At 36.8% G+C, this 18,738-nt stretch overlaps 1 long non-coding RNA gene across 2 annotated transcripts in view; it reads right to left on the reverse strand.

Moving 5' to 3' along the window:
• LOC116443183 overlaps positions 1-18,738 on the reverse strand; it is a 54,469-nt gene that overhangs the window by 14,660 nt on the left and 21,071 nt on the right. For both annotated transcript variants that reach the window (XR_004239773.1, XR_004239772.1), the window contains exons 2-3: positions 12,743-13,484; positions 2,765-5,959 (exon numbers count right to left, since the gene is read on the reverse strand). This is a non-coding gene — a long non-coding RNA (uncharacterized LOC116443183). The remainder of the gene's footprint in view (positions 1-2,764; positions 5,960-12,742; positions 13,485-18,738) is intronic.

The raw sequence follows: 18,738 nt of genomic DNA on the forward strand, positions 1-18,738 counted from the left end.
TTCTGAAGGAAATCTCTTTAGAAGGAGAGATTGTTCCCCTTTTCCGTGATAATTAGAGTAAATTACTTGGGAATAGAGTATTCAGCATTTTCACATCTCTTCAATGAGCTTCAGAAGTCAGCTCTTTAAATCCTCACTATAAAGCACCCCTTGATTCTGTTTTAACCAAAGCAGTTTACTCACTCTCTGTTTTTTAAATAAAACAACACTTACATTCTAGTCTACTCTTAGACTTAAATAGCAGAAAATTAATTGCACAGAACCCAACTAAACAACATTTTTTTTCAAAAGACAGACATAGTATTTTCTAGTATCCCTGCATGATGTGTCTCACATTCACACATGGATAAACACACTGTGAATTAGATGGAAAAAATATATGTCTGATGAACCTTGCCTTTCTCTACATATGCATAACTATCATGTGAGAAGCAGGATTCATCATCTCATGACTAGGATCCCAATTCAGCTGTCAACGTATAAATGTCTGCGTATGGTCTGGGTGTATAAACTCCAGCTGGAGCCAGAGCTGCTCAAGAGCTCAATGCCGTTGCCAGACGGTCAACATTTGGTGTTAGTGTTGTTTGAGGTGTTCTACAGTATCCAAGGATTGGGAGATCATGAGATAAATCAGGTGGTAAGAGACCTCAGGAGGTCTCTGTTCCAACTTTCTGTTCCTCTATGAGGTCATAGAGTCATCTGTGGGGTCCTTTCAGGTTTCTCTGGGTTATTTATCTTACCGAGTTTTGAAAAACTCCACAAATGGAGTAAAGGCACAAATGGAGACTACAGCACCCGCCGGTAACTTGTCTCACTGTTGGTTGTACTGAATAGAGAAAAAAAATTTCTTGATACCCCATCTGAACTTTGCTCCCATTCAGTTGGCACATGCCACACAGGAATTATAGGAAAACCACATCCTCCAGAAGACCTGGTAACGGGTCAGCCAAAAGGTTCTGCAGGCTCCATAGACTGTCCTGGTTAGAGATCTTCCATGTATGGCAGAACCTCAGACACCTACCTCACACCTAAAAATGTAGAGGTGGGATTTCATGACCCAAAATTAATTGCCCCAAATAGCTACTTTTCAAAGAGGAGGAGTTCTGGTGTTCTTTAAGTCTGATGGTGCCTTTGCCCGCCTCTTGTAGAAGCCTTTATAATCTGAGATACCTCAAAGAACAGTAAAAGTCTAAGTATAGGCAACTGAAATCAGATGATGTAGAATAGCCAGAGATTCACTTGGTATCTTTCTTCATACTGGTTTAAGGGAGTTCTGTATTATTCCGTTTTTGACAGCCTATCACACATTAGTCTCACAGGCTTCCCGTATGCAGACATCAGACTGTGATTTTTCCAAGAATTCTCAAGAGCTTTTGGAGGAAAAATGGCTATAATATTACTTTCAGAATTCCAGGCACTGCCAAAAATTTAGAGGTTTAAACCCAAACTTATTTACTAGGATCTTTCAGTCAAATAGGAAAGGAGCATTTGCATGTACTATTCAAAACACTGAAATAATTGCAAAGTTTTCAATTAGAATATGTTAGATGATCCTAAGTGATCAGATTATAATTTTGCTATCACACAGGTGTATAATCTATGAAAATGTTAGAAAAGGGTATCCAGGAAAGTGAACTACTCTTTTTTTTTTTTTTCTAGTTTTTAATAGAAATAAATCTTTTGTTTGCAAGTCACAAATATCTTTCCTGTTTCTTTCCTGTTCGCTTCATCATTCTAGAGATGAAGCACTATAAATGCCAATTTATTTTTCACTGTGAGGTTAGTCTTTGGAATAATAGAAAATAATTTTCCTTTTCTTTAATGAATAAATTATTGTGGGAGGCTCTGCATGATAGTTTGATCCTGCATAGCTATTTCTTCTGATTATTAGCAGGATTTTACATTTAAATTCCTGAAACATTATTAACCCATAATCATTTGCTTTCAGACCTTTCTGATAGCTTTACTCTTTCATTAATTCCTTTTCACTGAGGTAATAGGGAATTACTTTGTTTAATGATTCTCTAAAGATCCAAGAATGCTAAAAATCCTAAAAAGGCAATTTTATTTCACAAATAATATTGTATTCACCAATACAATTAAATTGTAATGTTTTCTGCAGTAGGCCATGTCCCTAGCAATGGGGTATGCAACATCCTAATCCAGAGGCAATTTTGGCAAAATGAGCTTGTCCTTTCCTAGAGCTAAGTATCAGTCAGTGGAAAATCATCAAATAGATTGTTTACTCTGAGAGAATATTTAACATCCCAAGAAAAAGATAGAAGAACCCTGATCACTGACTTCCTTTGGAGCAAAGTTCCCCGAGTTCTGCTCCCATGGGCAGTTAAGTTACTGAATCCCCTGAAAATATCCTTAAAGGTAAAAAGCTCATGGCCTGGCCACTCTGAAGTGAGAGTCCCCAACCTAACCATTCTGTGACTGAGCCTTCAGGCTGTTCATGGCCCCTGAGTCTTGCAGTGGGCTTTGTGTATTCCCAAGTCTGGGCCGTGGTGATGGTGGCAGAGAAGTCAGTCCTGCAATAGAGTATGTGACTTGACAAAGCAGTGCAGCAGAGCCTGGTTTAACAGGAGAGAGTTAACACACACTGCAGTGGGTCTCCCCAGTGCTCCCTTCCAGCCTCTGCACAGTTGGGATTTATCCTTGGGAGTGAGCTTCTCTGTATGCCCTTCTCACTCCACACTCTATGTCCTTGAAGCTTTTATGGATATACCCCGAGGAACTTCTACCATCCTAGTCTAGTCACCAATAACTCCTTTCTTTCCATACTCAGGGTTATGCAATAGTTGATAGCCTCCTTTGATTGTAGGTGCAGCCTCAGGAAAGGAAATTCTTCTCAAATTGTCTTCCCTCTAATCAAAACTTCCTTGTCCTCTGTCAAAGAGCTCAAGTTTTGTCATTGTTTCGCCTACTCAGTCCTTTTACAAAATTTTTCTTGATTGAAGTAATTGAGAATTCTTCCAAAGAAAACCAAGAAAAACCTTTGGTTTGCATAGTAAAAGCCTGTGAGTTTACTCAGTGTTATATTTTGTCCTGAAACTAACAGAGATCACCTTAGACTTCTGCATGTATGTCAGAGCCCAGGTAAATTAATATTTTTAAATCTATGATAAGAAATACACAGCGATGGAAATGGAGGAATAAATGAACTTGAAATTTTGGTATATATTCCCTGCTCTACGGACCCACAGGCAGAGTCACTTGCAGTTTAGAATACCTGTGGTTGATAACTGTGGCCTGGAAATTTATGAGCAATCTGAGAAAGATGAGGATATGCTGCTGTAGCACTCCAGCCTATACCAATAGCAGAGCACTTCTTCCAGTGGAAGGAAATATTACCCAAATCACAGCTAAGCCAAACAGCTTGAACTGGCAAATAATAAGTATTTTATAGGAACCTCAGGGTATGGCATGCATGTAGTGTCGTAAAAAGTCCAAGGATGTTCTGCTTGCATACAGTGTATTTCTATTCCCTGCAGCTTTTATAGTGAAGTTTCCAAGCTGTGCATAAGCAGCAGTATAATAGGATCCCTATTTATTTCTCCTCCAGGAATGCTGTGCATATTTACTTGCTCATCTTCCTTCTATTTCCCCCAGTAGCTTTGCTAGAAAACAGTATTCACTAATAATTTGCCTTTTCCATCAGTTTATTTTAGCAAGCAGGTTTGATATTTTTTCTTTTATCAATTGATAATTTTCCTTTATTTTGTTTTATTTTGTTTTTTGTATTTTGCTTCCCTTCTTCATTACAAGAGTGTAATGGATGCAGACTCTGAAACAAGACGTCAAGGAAGTCTTCTGTGTGTCCTTTATTAGTAAAATGTCTCAGTCTGGGAAGAAGGATGGTCCTATGAATGTTCATTCAGAAAATTGGATCCAGTATTTGGTTCTGCTAAATGCTTCTTATTGGTGTTCAGAGCCAAATTTGGAAATGTGAAGCAACTGCAGATAGAGACAAACCCTTAAAATTCCTCGGAAAGGCTGTCAGTTCACATTATGTTGTCCAAGGCCAGGCTCTTAGTGCTGTACTATCCTGATAAAGTTGCTGCTTACTTTGATCCCTAAAGAGGAACTAAATTCTATGGTCATTCTCATGTGTTTTCAAGATTACTCAGAGGACCATGTTTTTTTTTTTATGGGCCCTAGAATCCTGTTAGCCGAAGAGGGTCTCTTCTTTCATTCTCAACTCTTTCAGTTATTTACCTTGTAAAAGTTTTCTGTTTCTGACTACCTCACAAAGCAGCTTCAAAGTCTGTAAACAGAGATGTGAACGAAATAATCAAATCATCAAATGTTGGAGGGCATTCAAAATTTGTGAGTTTCAGTTTTTTTCCCTCTGCATTTTTCTGAAGTCTCTACGGAGGTAAAACCCCAGACTTTAAACTTATCTGTAGTCTTGTCATCCACCAGCTCTAGATGAGGCACGCATTTGTTTGCACCTCATTCCACATCTTAATTCTCTTTCAGTTAGAAAGGTATTCAGTATGGTCAGTGACAGGAATAAGGGCAAGAAAAGAATCTGAGTAGAAGTGGAACTAGGTGAGATAATGAGGCACTATTTAATTCTTCAATATCATCTTTCAAGTGTAAACAACAGCTTTTCTTATCTTCCAAGATGGAAATGAAACCACAGTATGGCTTCTGAGTATTCTCTTGTATTTGCAATAGTCTTTATAAGTTCAACAAACCAGCAGTACATTCCGACTGAGCTTTTATTTGCAATTTCATCTGAGCAAAAAGCATCTTGAAAAATTTCTGGGTAAGCAACCAGCCAGATCTTTCTCCCCTTTCCAAACAGCTTGGAAGCACAGCTTCTGACAAGTCACTCTTTTCACCCTTCTTTCTGTTACTTTGTAAAACAAGCTTTTCACAAAGGAGAAAGGTTTGTCACAAAAACAAGGGTGTAATATGTCTTGGATCTGTTTGAATACAAGTATGACAGCAATATTGTGTTTCATATTGATTTTTGAGTTGTTAGTAAATGCTTCTGAATAAACAAATTTTTCTTCCATTTTGGAAAAAAAAAAAAGAAATACTTGTCATGACTCAGTAAGTCACTTAAAAAAACCAAAATCACAGAAAAGGAAAGTAAATGTGACTGTGCAGTTTCCTGGATTTTTGGGAAAGAGGGATGAATTGGAACCCGAGAGATTTGTGAGTGATATTTCTTGATGCAGTTGTACACCTTTGACAAAAAGGGCCTCATCCCTGTGTTCAGAGATCCTTCTGAGTTGCCCCATGAGAATTTGATGAGAACAGCCTCTTTTCTCACTTACTAGGCAAATGCATGAAACCCTTGGCAGGTTTGAGAGAAAACAGAAAATAATGTCTCTTTTGCAATCTCTTCTGAGTTCTTGGGAAGTGTTTCTGTAGAGTTCTTCACAGTAGAGGTTTCTGGATGCTGGAATCCATCTCTTTTCCATGAGTTCTAAGCCATATGTCTAAGCTGCAGAGGAGGGGAAGAATTTCAGACACTCTACTATATTAAGCAGCTTTACAGTCAGTTCCCAGGGCTATCTGCTGCACTGCATGGATTACTCTGCAGTGGCTAATACTTTCCAGGCACTGGGACATTTCCTAAATTCCATGTAAATCCACCTGCCTTGGGTTTCTTCTTGGCCAGATGTGCACTACCAGGACAGGTAGCTAGTAGGAATCATGGGGATATTGCTGGAAATTAGGCCAGAAAAACTTGATCTAATATGCCTACCACGGGAGATCCAGCTTCCATTTGGGAACCAGACATAGAAAAATAAATGTCTAGGCACTTCAGTCATTTATTAAAGCAAATGTGAGACCTCTGTGGTGAAAGTTGCCAGAAAATTGTAGTCCAAAGTGTAAGACATCCTTCAAAGATGTAGAATTTTTTTTCCTATCAGTAGTAACTCATCCAGATGAAGATCTCTTTTAAGTCCTCTCCAGCTACTTCATGGCTTCTCAGCTACAAAAACAAGCAGCATATCAAAACCAGCACTATTTTGAAAATTGACAGTTAGGAAAAATGATGAAAGATAATGCAGTAGCAGCAATGAATCAGATTAATATGGACAACATGGGGAACATTCCACCTACGCAGGGAGCAGTGCCTGATATCAGAGGGCTCTTTCATCTGTGATAACAAGTCCCAGTGGCTGAGAGCCAAACCTTCAAACTGGAAATGAGATGCAATTTTTTAGCAGGAACATACTTAACCATTTGAACCATTTACTAATACACATAGCACATATGCCTTCCTCCAGAGCCCTTAGACCACAGGTGATTCTCACCCAAAATGAGAAACAAGTGAGTTTGCAATGAACTGGAAGTTATCAAGGTGATTAAAACACTTCCTGGGTAAAATCTATCCCCAAGTTATGGAGATGAAAAAATTGATAATGGCCTTGAATATTAATTTCTCTATAAGTGAGGAAGCAGCTAAAGAATATCTGTGCTTTGGGAAGCAAGACTTTAGTCTGACTATTTTTGGTGAATTTTAGGAGCCTGAATATTGTAGAAAACCTACACTGTTCTGGAGTTATGTGATTTTTCATGAAAACAGAACTGTTAAGCATTTGAATTTTAATATTCTGGATGAACCATATTTTTTCTCAGGAAACACTATTTTTAAAGTATATCTTTGTATTAGACACAGTTTCCATTTTTTTTCTGTGGCAAAAATTTCTTCGTCTATTCTCAAGTTTTGTTTATTAACAACAAATCCTGGAGCTTTGGACACCTGCCCAGGTATTCACAACAGATAATAAATTAAAACATTCTTTACCTATGAAAAGAATCAACCACCTCTTTGAGATGAACAACAAGAACTAAATGAACCTATATTTCTGTGGTGGTGGATAAATTACAGTATCTCAAACAAATAACTGTACCAAGTTCCATAACCTAGATTTATAAAAGGGACCAAAGACCTGGATTTAGCAATAAATCAACTAAAATCTTTCCTTACTCCAATTAATATTAAGATATGTCTTTTCTTCTGTTATAGAACCATTTTATACTGATCAGGTCTTCTTAGTGATCTTTCAGGGATGTCTCTACTTCACATGTGTTTAAATTTGTCCAATAGACCATGCAGAACTGACTCTTTTATGGGTGGTATTTAGCCCTGGAAAAAACTTGCTAGTTGGAAAACTACTGCACGTTCTGTCCTTCCTAAACTGATTGATCAGGGAGATGTCACCTCCTACTTTGCCACGGACTCTACTGCAGACATAAGTATCGAAATGACTTCAATATCCAGGCACTGTATAATTTAATCACACTCAAAGGATTTCCATAATTGTATCCACAAACATTACTGCAAGATCAGCTTTCTGCTCCACAAGTTTCAATTAGGATGTGCAACACCCCAATGCATTAAAAAAAAAAACAAACCCAAAAGAAAAGAATGGTTCTATTCCTCTCATCTTCAGGAGGTTTTTATACTAATATTAAGCAAGTGAGCACTTCCACTTCTCACTTTCTAAGTAGTTCCTTTTATAATGTTCCTCTCTCCTGCACTTCACGTCAGCCTTGTAATTTCTTGCATTTTGCTAAAGGCACAAGGAGCACAGAATTGTACTGGAGATTGCTAATGAAATATGGAACTGTTCACTGCTAAACTACACATAAAATATCTGGCCTAGGTTGTTCATGGAGCAAAGATGTATCTCCTGTCTGCTAGCTGTTAAGAAAGCTGTATGAAAACCACACTTAGTTTCAGTCTGCTTCCTACCGAGTCAGGGGGGAATTAACTGTCTGAGAGACACAAGCAAATTAAAGACATTTTCAGAAGTGAACTGCCAAACACCTGAAAATCAAACTGCTTTCTGAATAGTGACATTAGATCAAGGCGCTAAAATTTAGATATCTCAGTCTGAAAATGTGGATTAAAAATCCCAATTGTCATGATATCTTGGCAAGTCTTGGAAAAATGGAAAAATAAAGGACTATTGAATTCTTCATGTTCAAGAGACAAAAAAAATTACAAAGGATTTTAAAATACTTAAAACATGTTTAGAGCTAGATTCCAAATTATCAAGTACTTCTTCAAGACTTAATCAAACTCCAGATTAATGAGAAGAAGTGATTACTAGTTCATTCTGTTTAATATGTTATTCTCATTATGATTTTGTCAATTATAGACTTGAACAGAAGTTTAGAAGAATAAAACAAGAGAATGAACAAGGCTCCAGTACTAGTGCATTGAAAGTAAATAGGATTTGTGGAAGGTACATGAAAGACAAGAAGGTGATTGTTAATTTCTACCTCTGATTTACTAAGATCAGTCAGGTTTAATCGACCTGAGTTCCTTCTCTAATCAAATATCTGAGTCTGTGAATGAGAAGTAGTTTAAAAATATTGTTCACCTGAAATTAAGCAGGTCTTTAAATACATTATCCAGGAAGTGCCCAGTAGGCAAACTGAGAAAATGCAGTCTGGACCCCAAAGTGCATGGAAAGCAAACTGGACTGCTGGCCCAAAAGTTCATGGAATCATAGAATGGTTTGGGCTGGAAAGAAACTTAAAGATCATCTGGTTCCAACACCCAGCCATAGGCAGGGATGGCACCCACTACATAAGGTTCCTCAGAGCCCCATCCCAGCTCAATCCGAGTGGGGCACTGTGCCAGCTCAGCTGGGCAAGAACCTGAACAACCTGATCTAACTTTGCCATTAGCTCTGCTTTGAGCACTGGACTACAAATCCTCCAGAGATCCTTCCTAACCTGAGTGCTTCTAGGAAGTTAAACTGAAAATTCACAACCAGCAGCTAGTTAACTGACACTCTCTGCTCTTCTTGTTTGATTCTTTCTGCAGTCATTTTCATGGCTAACTTCAGTGTGTTCTTCAAAATATCATTTTTCTGCTGTTGTTTTGTCTACAGCAAAAACAGTTTTCCTAGATGCCTAAACCAGGTTTCTTTGAATAATGAATTATAGACCTTGGATGATAGGTTGCAATCTATTGTCGTGTTTCACAGCTGTCTGGATAGCACTAGGGAAGGAGATCTGTTCTTAATGAGGCTGTAGGTTTTCCAGCCATTATTATTAGGCAACTTTCTCCGACAGGTGATTCCCCATCCATTTTCACTACGTAAAATTTGGTCAATAAAAATTACATGGGGATATATGGCTTGACCTTTCCAGCAGGAATCCACCAAAAGGGTTTTCTAACTTTCAAATAAGCAATGCTCACAATGGGAAATAAAGACAACATAATCCAGCCGTAAGAAAAATTCACAAGGGTTTAAGTGCTTGATCAAAGTTCATGGAGCCTGTTAGTAACTGGAGTAGGTGTTGGATCATGGGTGTACTCAGGGAAAAGATAATTTTTGCCATAATCCACATTTGTTACACATTCTGTGAGAGCTGTTTTATAATAAAGCTGGGCCATTCCCTGAGTATTGACGTTTTTGAGGAACAATCCTTCCAGCTCACTCGGCAACTGCACTAAAGGCCGTGATCATGAAGACACTTTTGCAGCACGCAGTAGGACTGGGATGAGATGATGAGGTAGTAACATGCCACACTGTGTCCTCCATGAGCATGAAAGTACCAGGAACAGAATATTGACTGACTTCCCATGATTTTAAGCTTAACTCTTAGGATAGCATAAAACTGCACCATTATTTTCAGACTTAATACTTGCTCTGATGAAATGTCTTAATATTTCATTTGTTATTTTAAAGAGCAATATTGGTGATTTTAAAAACAATGGTTGCTCACATGAAAATGTACAGATTTTCCTCTCTGCTCTCCTATAGAACACTTGAAAAAGACAAGCTGCAGTATAAATGTTGGAGGCCACCTATCTCATAAATTTTATCCTGGCGTTTTGAAAGCAAAACCTTCTGCTTAGTGACTTCACTACTCTCTCTCTCCTTTTCCTCTTTTGTTTTAATTTTTGCTGGTATATTCTGATTTTCAATGCCTTGTGGTAGGACATGTCAGCCCAAAACATCATCCATACAGCTTTCAAACAAGAATGAGTATCTGCAATATCAAACTTCTTTGTATATGTTCATAAATTCAGGAAGAGAACAAAAAGAAAGTACTTTGTCTTTGCTCTTTGTTACCCCAGTCTTTTGGGTTAATAACCAGTCTCAAACAAATATTTACATTTTTCTGGAATTAAGATAATTTTTTAAAAGTGCAATCATTTTAGACAGTATTAGAAATATAGTTCTTCATCTGTGACAATATGATAAATTCTTTGCATTCATTGCCCAGTGTTTAAAATAGGAGATATTAGACAGAGCTGGTAGCAGTTTAAGCACAGATACATTCTAGCAGTGCAATTACTACGAAAAATAAATCAATTAGAACAGTTTGCTAACAAAGAACCATTAGATAACATATTTTCTCTTTCATTTATGAGCATATGGTGGAGGATTCATCTTGTCTTGGCATAAGGACATTTCTGTAGAAGAAAAATGGGATTGACATTTTATTTTTACACCAAGTTAAATTTCCTAGTAAGATAATTATTTATGAAATATGATATGTAAGTTGATGCATGATCTCTGGAAGAGGTTACTAAAGAAGGAATAAAATTGATATTTTTAGCAGTAGTATATAAAATACACACACAGGAGTGCTATAAAGAAAATTGTCTGGTTACCAGCATAGGAGCTGATGTTGTGATAGCTGCTCTGCTGGGTGATATTGCTGGGATTTAAGTTAGTACCTCTACAGAGAAAAATATCAGTTGTTATAGCTATAAAGCTCTGTTACCAACAGCTCTCCTCCTGACAGAATGAGTAGAGAGGGAGGAATTTGTTACACTTTTTATAAATGTAAATTTCTATATAAATTACTCTTTCTATAAATGTAACTTCTGTTATCTCTATGATATTGTTCCTGTTGATATGGAAATCACTTATTCATGTTGATGATAGGCCACTGGGAATTATTGCCCTGCTATTCAGGCTTAAATCTTGTCAGAATCCTAAAACTGTTCAAACTGTTAAAAGCTGATGCAGCCAAGATCTGATCCAAAGATGTTGGATTGTCACCAGTACCTGGTTTGTCACTAGTACCAGGCTTCCCCTTTCCATAATCATCTCTTTCCATGGCAGGCAGCATTATATCATCATCTAGTCCAAACTTCTTCCTATCTCAGATATTGATGATTCTCCACATTATTCTCTTATGGAGGCAAGAGTCTGTGATGAAAATATGTCCCTTGGTATGAAGAAATTAGGAGAGAAGAATCCAGCAAAATTTTATTAGTTTCTCAAGTACATTTGCATTTAATTATTGATTAACCACTGTATTGCAACTGTCTTTCCCAACTGAATGACATTTAGTGTCCAGACCATCCATGTGGGCTCTCCCTGCTACACAAAAAAGGCTGAAAACCCCTGTAGGATTCACTGTATTGTATATTCCTCAGGTCTTGAATAACTAGAATAGGTTTCTTTTCCAATTTTCTAATTATTCCTTTGAAATTGCAGGCTCTAGAACTATTAGTAGGATAATAATCATCTCATCCATACTGTATAAGGAGATGTTTTTTATTTTAACTTCTGCCACATACAAGACTTAGAATGAGTGTTTTTGATGCAGAAAACCACTGCAGAACCCACTGATTCTTTCTCTAGTATTATCCCTATATATTTTAAATATGTTCCTCTGTAGTTCCTATTCCTCTGCTGTAGGAATGACCTGCACTCCCTCTATTTACATGGATAAAATTTTGCATTTACCCAAACTGAAAAAGCATCTTGGTTGAATACATCAGTTCATCAGGTAGTCTTGGTCATTGTATCTGACTGCTCTAGTTCATCATTTTTCAGCATTCCTCTACTCTTTGTGCCAATCACATACTTTATTGACAGTGTTGATATATTTACTACCAGATCATGGATAAAAATCTTGAGCAGTATCAGGAACATTTTCTATGGTGATTTTTCCCACTAAAAAAACCTATAATGACAATTCTCTATGAATAAGAACTCCTTAAAATTTGTCAGTTATACCATTCATCATCTCCTCCTTGGTAATTCACAGTGCAGTATTTTTAATTATAATGTCATAAGGTTCTAAATCCTTACAAAAGTTTAAGTAATGTAATAATTAATAATGACTTGAATAATTCAGGCACTTTGGGCATCCACAAACTGTCATTTCCTCAAAAATATTTCTTTTTTTTTTTTCAGCAACCATAAAGTACTCTGACATTACTTCAATTCAAAGCCTTTAATCTTTAGTAATCAAATTCCATTATTTTCCTTTGGCCTAGAAAAATGCAAATATTTTTCATTAAATATACCTCTTGAATACTTTTTGCAGGTTGCTGTAACTCTTCTGAGCTTCTTCTGAGTTCTCCTCAGGATTTGTCAAAATTTTCATCACCAGTTGGGGCTGTGATGTGTAACTCATCTAGGTCATACAAATTCCTCATTGCTTATCCTGGGTGATAGGTGAGCTGAAAGGTGCTTCATCATCTTTACGTTGTGCAAGTACATTATTCTTGCCTGTTTACAATTATGGAACAGAAATATTTATTGACTGCTTCTGCTTTCTATTCGTGTTGTTAATTGTATCATCTCCTTCTACAAATTACCCTGCATCATCTCTCGTGACACATCTAATCTACTTCAGGAATGCTGCTGTGAAGGAAAGCAAAATATTCCCTCTTGCTCTTGAGTCTTCCAGCTGGAGAAATCCTATCAAGCTTAGTGCAGTGTCTCAGAAAAAAAACCCAAAGCACATCCAACAAAACCAAAACCAAATGAGGACCTACCTGCTTTGTTGCTGACTTTGTGTGTTAATACATCTGATCATCTTTGCTCTCTTGCTGTGCTTTTCTTTGCAGAATATTTTTTTCCTCAGAGATTCAGCCATAAAAGCAACATCATGAAAGCTTTCTTGGGATACATTGTGCCTTTGTATTAAGACTTCTCAGTAGCCTTTGTCATATTTCAAGATTCTCTACTCCCAAATGCAAAGTTATCTTTAAAGGTTTCTTGCAAAAAGTTACCAAGGAAACAGCTAATAAAAGTCTTTGTCCAGATAAGCTGGAAGTTCATAGATATTTTCTTCTTCCATTTGTTTCCTTGCAATAAATGTAACTTTTATATAAAATCAATTTTTTCTTAAACACTATTAAACTTTTATAAAGATAGTTTTATCTAAACTGTAACAGAATAGAGCGGCAGTGATAAGAATGTTAGTTCCTGTGTATCCATATATTAAAAAATGTTGCTGAGCTCATGTAGATACAGAACTGGAGAGATCAAGTAATTTGCCGGAAGTCACATGTGAAAGCACATTTGGAAGGCAGGACATGAATTTCTGTCCCACAGCCCAGAATGCTTTCCACAAGGTCTTGGGGGTTTTTTTGTTGTTTGATTGTTTGTTTGTATTGTTTTTGTTGTTGCTCTTGTCATTTTGGGGGTTTTGTTTGTTTGTTTTTGTTACAGATGTCGTGATTCTTTGAAAACATTCATCCTTATGGACAGAAAATGTCATCCTTCATGAAAGAACTGGAAAGAAAAGAAGAGGGGGGAAGTCACAGGGGGAAAGTGGTCTGCTGCACTTTTTGAACCCAGCTGTAAACCAAGAAGAAAATTACACAGAAAAAACAAGTATTCATTTACCATTAGAAAAAAAAAAAAAGACCATTTTAAAAATCCAAATTCAAGCTGCAAGGATCAGACTGAAGCACATTTCTCCTCAAAGGTTCAATAGCTGTAATATTTATCTGGAGATCATTACTTTGCTTCTGAGAATGAACTGAGGACCAGCAGCTGTAGAAATAGATTGTCTCCCTCTTCTCTTTAATGTAACTATTTATTTAAAAAGAAACACAAAAACAAATCTAAGTAACTGATAGCAAACTTTACAAGTGCCCTCTAATTGTTTATTTTGAAGCTGTTTACTGAGGAAGCAAAAGGGTGTGAAAGAGAGAGGGAACATTTTATGCTGGGGGAAAAAAATACAATGTTGAGTCAATTTATTTCCATACGGAGGCAATGTTGGAAGGCTCCACTAAGTTGCCTGGCACTAGCTGGCAGAAAAAAATAAATGAAAACACATCTTTAAGAACAGAGCTTTATTTACTGATGCCCATAAATGGAGCGGAGATGGAAGGTGTTCAAAATTTCTGACTGGCTGATTGTCACAACTGACTGTTTTTCACATCCAAGTGTTCCACACATTGATACACACACCCTGCCAAGACCCAGGCTGCATCTTTTGAGGAGTCAAAATTCTATAAAGGCACAAAGCATGCATTTCTAACACAATGTATAGTCATGAGTTTAGGTGCATCATTTATAGTAAATCAGTTTTCATACCCATTGTGGTGTTGTGTTTCTAAGCAGGTTTGCTACCTGACAAATTAAAGTTCACTCTCTAATATATGATGACAGTGTTAAATGACTGCTTTAATAAGCTTTGCCCAGAAATGTCGTTCCTGTTTTGATAGGCACTGATGGAACTTGATCTTGAAATTTGAACAAATACTAAAGGAAAGGCTTAGAAACCAATTGGTAGTACAGGCACAGTTTGGAAATATTAGTAAAGCGAACACACTGTCTGCTGCTTTCAGTGGTTGCAAGTACAACTTCAGTGTTTTCAGTAAAATAGTGACACTTTCAGGTATTATTCAGAAGCATAGGATCAATTTCTTGCTATATTTATGTGCTAATTATATCACCTGAAGTAATAATTAATCCATCAAAATTCATTATTTTCCCCCTAAATCTCTGTTAGTTAATGATGGTTTACAATATAGTACACACTCATCTATAACAATAACCTTTTATGTACAAACAACACGAAGATAACTATGTGAACCTGCTCTTGGGTAAGAGTGAAGTCCATATTATCAAATCTCTTGAGGGCTTTATGATCAGTTCGAGATGTGAATGCTCAAATCAAAATATCTTGCTGTGATTTAATGTTCTGAGATTAGGTGCTCCTTAGCTGATGAAGATTTTTTGGTTTCTATTTGATTAGTCTGAAATTGAAACATGTGAGTTAGTGGATGACTTCTAAGTGTCTAAACAATAAAGCCTTGAACAATTATAACTCTTAATAGCAGGATTTTAGTACTTACTGTAAACAGTGAATCTACAAAAAACTAGGGTTTTTTTATTTGCTCTCCTCTACTCATTATGCTTCTCTCACTTCCAGGTTTGATTTTCTCATCATACAAATGGAAAACAAGTTTTCCCTCACAGCCACTCACTCAGAGCCCCTTTGGTTTCTGACTGTGGGCCTTTCTTTGTGACACAACACCAGTGACAACAGAGGTTGTGTTAGCCAAACCGTGATCTAATCTCCTTTTCAACTCTACCATTGTCCTCAAAATGTGATCTCAGTGACACCAGGATAAATGTCTGTCAGATTTTTTGTCCTGAAGGATATATGAGTGAGGGAGCAAAACCTAAAAATTCTGCTGTTGCAGAAATGGAGTTCAGGGTTTATTATACCCAGCTGACTTTTGTTAATCTGGCTGTAATTTTTCATTCACCATTTCCACATTCAAAATGGAGGGGATTTCATAACTATTATTATTATTATTATTATTATTTCTTCCACATTTTTTCTTTTTGACAAATCTTCAACACATGCAATTAAAACACTTGATCTCCTTCCCTCCTCTCTCCCTTTTCTAAGCTCTAGCAATCAGGACCTATAGCCATTCCCCTCCTTTCTGCATCTTGCTAAATACACAAACATACTGTTACACAATAAAGAATGTCCCCCTAGAAATAGATACTGTGAGGGTATGTGGTTAGGACACATGTTGAAATTGCTGCTGAGCAATGGGCAGCATTCATTGTTATCACAGTTACCATTGTTACCTATTGTGAATATTTTCTTTCACTGTGAATCACCTCCACAGCTTTTCTTTCTCACTCCTCTTAGAAGTCCCTCTGGTTTGTTGATATCTTTCTAGGAATTAAATGTTTAGAACAGACCAGAAACCATTTCAAATGTAACATTTCAGGAGGGCATGAAGGATAAAAATTAAGAGCATGTAGAACTATAACAAAGAGGAAATATGACTTTGAGACTGGGTACTGTTCATGTGTTGCTGGGTGGAAACAGATCACAGTGGACACCCACACACCATATGCTGTCTACCATCATTCACAAGGGCTTCCAGACACCTCCCACCATCCAAGGTATTTGTCTCAGGTTCCTTTCCACTCTTGATGCATTAATGCTGCCACTTTGTGGTTTAAAGCTTTTCTCAGGCACGCCTCCAACCTGCTGTGATTTGTTCCTTGCTTGTCTTTGCTTCTTCGCTTTACTCAAACCCCTCAACTGCCATGCTCTTAAAATAAATCCAAGAGACAGAAACACAGTCACATGCTCAATGGAAAATCTTCTTCAAGATTCTGGAGGTTCAAAAAAGAGTTTTAACGTTCACAGAAATTCAGCAAATATCTATTGTGAAGATAAGTTTTGAGTACTTCAAACCTGCATGTTCCAACACTGTTGCTGCATCATCTAGAAATATGACGATTTTCTCTTCATTTAATGGGTAGCAAAACAACACCGGCCTTATCTAGGTCAAGGACACACAAAAAAATCATAGTATCATTAGAAATCAGGCTGCTGCACTGTAGAAGAGGTATAAAAGTTTCCTGTATGCAATCATGAGTAGTTCTGCCTCCAGGACTGGTATATGAAAATAATTCTAAATGGGCATCATAAAAACATTACAGAATAAATTAAATTTTGTGTGTTTTTCTTGCTCAGGAGAAACATCAGTGTTAATAATAATTTGAAACCTGATTGATATGAAAGTGATTAAAATAAATGTCATTAATACCCTCAGTGCTTAGGCCAGACTAAAGCAACCTCAGGGTAAGCAGAAATGTCTAAAACTGACTTCTTTAAAATGTCTTTTAAAAACCACAGTAGTTCTTTGGCTAAGCAACTTTTGATCTCATAATTAGAACTAGAAACTAGAAATAACTCAACAGAAAGTCAATTCCATCACCCTGAGATTAACTCAGTTGGTGAGAGCATGGTGATAATAACACCAGTCATGGGTTCATTCCCTGTATGGGCCGTTCACGTAAGAGTTGAACTTGATGATCCTCATGGGTCCCTTCCAACTCAGAGTATTCTGTGATTATGTTTAACCATGGTTAATTTTTATTCATTCATAAAATCGACACTGGACAAACCATTGAACGAAATATGAGCAAAAGTCATGTGATAACTTTGTAACTGAAGAGCCCACAACAAACACTTTGACAGCTTAGGACCAAGTTGAGACTATTTTAATTGATGATCTAATGGTCTGTTACTACCATGCACATTCCAGGTGCCCACTCAAAGCAGGATGTGATGGATTCCAGCTGGATGGAATACCTGACGTGCTGGTTTGTGTCAGCTGTCTTTCCACTCATATTCATCAGCTGTCCCCCTAACACAGACTCTCACCAAAGGTACAGACTCTGCAGTGACATGAAAGAGGCCTTGGAAGGAGTAAAGTTGATCTGAGTCACTGTGAAACATCCCAGATAAGCCTGGATTCCCCATTTCTAGGTGTTAGGAAGTGCAGGTGATGGCATTTGGATTTTGACCTTCAGTTTCTTAATTTTCAATGATCTAAAATGAGATTCGACCTCAGAATTCAGAAAATGGGATTTGAGCAGGTCTGAGGTTTTTTTCTCACCATTTTTTATCCCCAAAAAAAATTGATTTAGAGCTTGAAAAATACCGTATGCACTTTAATTTGCATGTGTCATTCTGCTTTGCATTGCTGAGTAGTGACTGCAGCTTTCTACTAAGAACTTTTGCATTTAATTCTTTGATTGCTCAGGCTGCTTACAAGAACAAAGACTGTCTTTTTTTATTCCATTAAAGATTAATGGAATATCTTCTACTTCATAGCAAATAAATTAGTCAATTGTTGTTCTATTCCCTCTCTAATGATTTTTAAGTATTGGGTACACAGTTTGACACAAACTTGGGATCTGTTGCTTGCATCAAACAATTAGGAATAAATAAAAATATAATTAAAAGTATACATAAAATCATAATGATAAAAGATAAGAAACCTAATAAAAATAAATAATAAAAATTATACAGATAAAGTATTTGGTATTATTTTATTAATCTCAATCAAATTAAATACAAAATTTTATGTAGTTCCAATTTGACATTCATTCCTCTCATTCCAGGCTGCCAAGAAGCTTATTCTGAATGTCATCCTGTTGATGAATTCCTTGGGAAAATGGTTCAGCTGATAAGAAACCAGTGGTGGCATCAAAGGAAACTTGTCCCATGAACAGAAAATTTGATCAGATGTATTATGGGTCTTAAGACCTTGGCAACAGATTGATTACAACTGAAATCTGGTATCTAAGTAAGGATTCTGAATGCAGCTTCAGATTTTTCATGCTTCAGTTTTGAGGTTTAATATGAGCTGCCTGGAAGTGGATTTATTTATTGTAATATAGAATTTTCTGAAAATCAGGATCTTTTAGAAGGCAAAACTGCCTGCCAAACTTGTAATTGTCAAAGTTCTGAAAATTGTCTGTCTTCCATTACCAGAGTAAGTATATCTTAGTGCCTTTAAATAGGTCATTTTTGCACAGATCTTCAGAAAAACATTCAGAAGGAAACCTCCCCTGTATCGTCAGAAACTGAGACAATACATGGAGGTGGGAATTTATCACATTTTGGCATTTAAAGAAAGAAAATTCATCGTTTTCCTCTTCAGATGCTTGTGCACAATAAAACAAACCAAAGGCTAAGTGTGCCTCC

This window comes from Corvus moneduloides, chromosome 4 (assembly GCF_009650955.1).
Source record: "Corvus moneduloides isolate bCorMon1 chromosome 4, bCorMon1.pri, whole genome shotgun sequence".
Classification (NCBI taxonomy): domain Eukaryota; kingdom Metazoa; phylum Chordata; class Aves; order Passeriformes; family Corvidae; genus Corvus; species Corvus moneduloides.